Source organism: Octodon degus, unplaced genomic scaffold, assembly GCF_000260255.1.
Source record: "Octodon degus isolate 3935 unplaced genomic scaffold, OctDeg1.0 scaffold00019, whole genome shotgun sequence".
NCBI classification, from domain to species: domain Eukaryota; kingdom Metazoa; phylum Chordata; class Mammalia; order Rodentia; family Octodontidae; genus Octodon; species Octodon degus.
Genome location: NW_004524595.1, coordinates 163945 through 170115, shown reverse-complemented (window position 1 = coordinate 170115; position 6171 = coordinate 163945). Strand labels below are relative to the sequence as shown.

General features: G+C 38.8%; 1 pseudogene; it reads left to right on the top strand.

The window, feature by feature from the left end:
• Window positions 1-4485: 4485 nt before the first annotated feature.
• LOC101560946 lies at window positions 4486-6036 on the top strand (annotated as a pseudogene).
• The last annotated feature ends 135 nt before the right edge of the window (window positions 6037-6171 follow it).

Here is a 6171-nt window from a genome sequence, read left to right as displayed (position 1 = left end):
GGACAGCATGGTCTGCAAAGGTCCAGGAAGCGGTCTTAGCGTCCCTGTGACCCCGACCAGAGACTGGTCAAGAGCCTCAAAATTTCTTAAATATAGCAAGGAACCATGAGAAAACAATCCAACAGCTACTAGATGAGGCAAAGGAGAGTAACAAAAGATTAATCAGGATCAGTGAAAAAGCAGGAGATAGCCTAAATGACATTTAAAAAACCTGTTCATAGTCATCATGGTAGAAATCTCTCCTGATAGGGAAAAATAATTTGATGTACAGCTAAGTGAGGCATATAGAGCTCTAATTAGCCATGAGCAAAAGAAACAGAGCCAAAACATATTAGTCAAGATTGTAGAAACTCAAAACAAGAGCGTAAATATTATAAGCTGTTAGAGAAAAAAAATTCACCTCTAAAGGAAAGCTTATCAGAATCACAGCTGACTTTTAAACACAGATCCTTAAGTCAAATAAAGCTTGGAGTAAAGTATTTCAAGTCACAAAACTATTTTTCAAAATTGATGAAGGCATATAATACTTCCATGACAAAGAACACCTGAAGAAATTCATGACCACCAAACTAGCACTGCAAAATGTTCTAAAAGATATTCTAGAAAGAGATAACAAGGATTACAATTCCATGAGCCCAAACAAAATGAATCCACCAGGCAAGGCAAGCAATTAAACAGAGGAAAGGGAACCAACAATAGGAAAATAAAATGACAAAGATTATTCAACATATATATCAGTTATAAGAGTCAGTGTTAGTGGTCTTAATTGACCAATCAAAAGAAGCAGACTGGCAGAATGGATCAAGAAGCAAGATCAAACAGTATGTTGCATACAAGAGAAACACATTTAATTCAAAAAGAAATTTAAAGATTGAAAATCAAAGAATGAAAAATAATACTCCATGGAACAGGAATCCAGAAAAGAGCAGGCAGGGATAACTATTCTACTTGCAGACAAAATAGATTTCAAGCCACAATGGATTAGGAAAGACAAAGGTCACCAAATCCTTGTTACATGGACATACACATAGCTGTGTAATAGCATGTATGACTTTAATTCTTTCTTTCTTTTTCTTTTCTTTTTTTTTTTCTTTTTTGGCAGAACTGGGGATTGAACTCAGGCCCTTGCACTTGCCAGGCAAGCACTTATTCTACTGAGCTATCTCCCCAGCCCCCTTAATTCTTTCTAGATAATAACTAGAAGAGGAAACACTGAATCAAATGGAATGTATAGTTTTAGCTTTCTGAGAAATCACCATACTTATTTTTAAAAAGATTTGTTTATTTATTTACTTACTTACTTACTTACTTACTTACTTACTTGGTACAGGGTCTCGCTATACAGCTCAGACTCACTGTGATCCTCCTATCTCAGTCTCCCCAGTGCTAGGATTACAGGCATACAGCACCATGCCCCATTACAGTGGCCTGTATGACACAGGGCTGGCATGGCATACAGTACCAGGGATCAAACCTGGGTCCTTACATTTGTGAGGCAGGCACTAGACCACCAAGCTATCTCCCCAGCCCACCACACTGATTTTTGTGGTCTGGTAATATGAATGCAATAAGCTCAATTCATTTTCATTTACTTAAGTATTATCTATGAGCTAGTATGTGTCCATGTTGGTGCATATCTGTGAACAATCCAGGAAGAAGAGTTAAAAATCATAAGTACTTATGCACTAAATATAAGCACACCCATTATATAAAACAAATACTGACATACATGAAAAATGAAGTCATCACTAATATAATTGTGATGGGAGAACTTAATACCCCACTGTCACAAATACACAGGTCAACTAGGCAAACAATCAATAATGAAACATCAGAATTGAGCCAAACTTTTGAATAAATAGAATTAGCAGATATTACAGGGTGTTCCACCCCACAATATCAGAATACATGTTCTTGGCTGCATGTGGAACATTCTCCAAAATAGACCACATACTAGTATCCTGAAAAAATTAAAGTCATGCTATACTATAGTGATATGTGCATATCCTTGTAAATAGCAGCATAAAATTCCTAATAGCTAAATGTTGGAAATGGCTTACATGTTCATCAAGAGATGGATGAAAAAAGAAAATGAGGTATTAACACACAATGGCATAGTACTCTTCCAGAAAGAAAGATCAACTTGAGTTATGGTTAGGAAAATGTATGCACCTTAAGACCATAATGCTAAGTAAAATAAATCAGGTACTCAGGCTTAAATATTGTGTGGTTTGTGCAAGGTCCTGATTTAATTCCTGGTACCAAAAAAAAAAGTTTTACATGGTTTCTCTATATAAGAAGCTCAAAATATAAGTAAAGAACAAAATAAAAAATAGATAATCAGGAGTAGGGAGATAGATCTTTCTCAAACACATAGGGAATAAGGAGATAGGAGGATAGGATAGAGGGAGGAAAGGATTGAAAAAAAGAATTATGATGTAATATGTACAAGGAATGTAATCCTTATATATTCCAAACACATATTGATAACAAAAAAATTAAAATATCATGTTTGGAGTTCCTTATAATGAAGGCTTATCTCCTTATAATAGCTCATCTGTACTTTATAACAGGCAGCTAGCCTGAGAGAAACAGGAAGAGAACTTCATCTTTCTTTTTTTAAAATAATTTTATTGAGAAATAAATAGCAATGAGACAGTTTCAAAACCAATCAGTAAGACAGTTTCAATAATTAATACATTGCATATTGTTATCGTCTTAGTGGTTATTCATAGTACAAGATGCTGACATGCTATCCTGTCCAAACACTATTAGTACGAATCTTCATTCTCACTGAATTAAAAGAAAGTAGCTGTGTATCTATCCTAACTATCTTGTATATACAGATACAAAATCATCATTCATCTGTGCCCCCTTTTTTGTTTAATTTTGTCAGAGAAGGGCATTCCATTGTCATTTAAATATTGTAGGTGAGTGAATTCAGCAAAATAGTCCAATATAGTCCAGTAGTTCATAATAGTAGTGGGTCATCCGCAGGACTGGAAATGTCAGAAATTGTTGACCTAAGCCCTTTACAGCCCAGCATACCAAAGCAGCTTCACCCCTTATACCTAGGTTTTTTTTGTTTTGTTTTGTTTTGTCTTTTTTACTTTTATGCTGGATGGTTAAGACCAAGATAAAGCAAGACCTATATAACAAGAAATGTAACTTTTGTATCTGATAAGTGCAGTCAAGTCCCCTCAGAATTTATCCTGAAACCCAGTACCGCACTTTGTAGATCCTTTGTCAGTGTCAGCCATGTGGATGAGTCACGGCCATTGCTTGACCAATTTTCTCTCTCTGTGAAAGCCTGAGAGAATGCTTTCTCTCCATGTGACTCTCCTTAGGCACACTCTACATGATCGATCACTTTCCTTTTTGGCCCCATAATCTCCTTGATCAGAAAATTTGGGCCACAACTGAGTTACATGATGTTACAGTACAGGTTCTCCTATGTCCTGAGTCTTCACTGACCTTGAAAGGCTAGGGCCAAAATGTTGCCTGTCCTTGCAGCCTAGAAGCTTATCTTTCTAATGCATGCTCTTTTTTGCTTGCCTTGTCAAGTGCCTCTTGTATGTTGTCCACATGCACAGCCAGGGCAGTCAGGTTTTGTCACATACTGCAGTTCAGTTGGTTCTTCTTTTCACCACATTCCCAGAGTGCAAAACAGGCATCTGTAGGGCACTGAGGGTCAGGTTAACACAGTCATCCAAGGGAGCCATTCTTCTACTACAACCTGTTTTATTCATTATTGACAACAGTTACTTTTTAGTGTCCACCTGACTGGATTAAGAATACTTAGAAATCTAGTATTGTGGCTTAGAACTAAAACGACCCTCCAAAATCTCTCAAGTTTGGAAAATGATTGGCTCATGAGGGTGCTACATTCATCAGTAGATTAGTCAATAGCAGAATGTGCTGGTGGAAGGTGGGGCCTCATCAGAGGAAGCGGATCACTGGGGGTGTGGCTTGAAGGCCTGTATTCCTGTCCTGGGCACCTGCCTCTTCCCCTCTCTCCACTTTCTGGCCACCATGCCATGAATATAGGTTTCCTCCATCAGACTCTTGCACCATGCCTTGGAGCCAGCCAGCCATGGACTAGATCTACTGAGACTGTAAGCCAAGATAAACAAACATTTTCAAATTGTGGGTGTTGGGTATTTCATCCCAGTGACAGGAAAGAGACTAATATAGGACATTGGTACTAGGACTGAGGCTTTTGTAGCCTATGCCAGATCAAGTAGTTTTCAAGACTTTGGAACTGATGAGGAGAAGGGGTAGAAAAGTTTGGATATGCCAGCAAGAGAAATCCTGAAATCCAGTATGCAAGGCCTGGTGGGTAATTCTGTTCAGAGTTCAGAAAGCCTGCTGATAGGAACACAGCTAGCAAAAGCCAGAGACATAGGTTTTAGCAGAGAATGAGGAGTCCACTGGCATTTGCACTGCAGGCCGTGTGTGTTACACTGTGTCAGACGACTTACCTACATGTTGCCTAAGATTCTGCAGAAAGCTGAGAGTAAGGACAGTGGACTAACTAATGGAGCAGAGGAAGCATCAAGACAGCCCAAAATTCAAGCTGCCACCTGGGTACCGCTGGCTGTTTTAAGCCAGTGAAAATCAGTGGCAAAAGAGGAAAAGAGGAAATTTTGAAAAACATTTTGGCCAAGAAGGAGCCATGTATAAAGCTGGAACCAAATGAAATGTGGCTTCTGAACACATGAACACCATTAAAAGGAAATCAAAGGAGTTCTGGTTGTACTTCAGGGGTAGTAGGAGGCGCCTCTAAAGCCATCAGAGGCCAGACAGAAAGCTCAGTGGACTAAAGCGCCTGCGAAAGCAGATGTAGGGACCCAGGTTCGATCCCCAGAATGCCATGCTGGCCCTGCCCCAGGGGTATGCTGAGATGGGGACTGAGACTGGGCATGGTAGAGCGCGCCTGTAATCCCAGCACTCGGGAGGCTGAAAACAGGAGGATCACTATAAGTCCGATCTGTTCAGTGAGACTCTGTACACCCTGTACTAAATACATAAAATAATAACAGTAAATAATTAAAGGCATCGTGGCTGCAACCACAAAGCTTTGTCTCCCACCCAAGCAGCCATGATAGAACCTAGAGCCACAGCCTCTCCAGAGAGATGCTGTTTCACTCCCAGCACACCTTGACCAGACAGTTTAACCTCAAATATGAGATGGCAAAAAAATACAATCAATTGGAACAAGCTCCAGAGCCACTCAGCATTGTATCATGCACTGCAAAAAACTTGAGCAATGCATTTGAAGTTTACAGCTTTTTTAAAGCAAAAGTTCAGCCCATACTTGAAGAGGAAAATCCAGCTGCTAGTGAAGAAATAAGAAAAACAGAAATAGGGAACAAGAATGAAGGTGAAAAAGACACAAACACATTTTGATCCAGAAGTAGTTCAAATAAAAGCTGGAAAAGCAGAAATTGATAGAAGAATTTCTGCATTTATGGAATGAAGACAAGTATCAATCAATAAAAACAAAATCAAGGAATTTTACAATGTTATTAATTGCAATCAAGAAAATGGTTGTTCATGTCCTGACGATAGTTGTACCCCTTACCCAGATTTACAAGTCATGTAAGTGTTTCTAGAGTTGTGAACACACATGAACTACAGGCCAGACCTAAAGGAATTGAAGGGTCAGATCATAAATCTAATAGCATGCTTCAGGACTGTGACAGTCAGGTTATAGAGAGCAACAATGAAATAGTTAAGCTCGTTTGCAACTGCACTTGGGGATCCAGTGCCCAGAGACATTTATCAGAGAATTTTAAAACTTGAAAATACAGCCTTGAATTGGAAGGTATCACTCCTCAATATTTTCAATCTGTGAACTTTCCTGGAAAAAGAACAGAAGTTCAGTCACCTCAAGAGAACTATTCACTGGCTGAACTTGATGAGAAAACTAATGCCCTCAAACAAGCCTTGCTCAGAAAACCAAGAGAAGCAGAATCCACGGCAGCTCACCACGGAAAACTCCTCTCGCCCTTGTCACTTTACTTTTGTATGTAAACACATGTAACTTACTCTGCAGTTAATTGAAGATGTGTTTATCAATATAAACTTTTCTGTGAGGTCAAGGTTTATTTTCATGATTCTAGCTTGAAGAAAATACTCAAGTATTCCAGTGAGTTTAAAAATCATGAA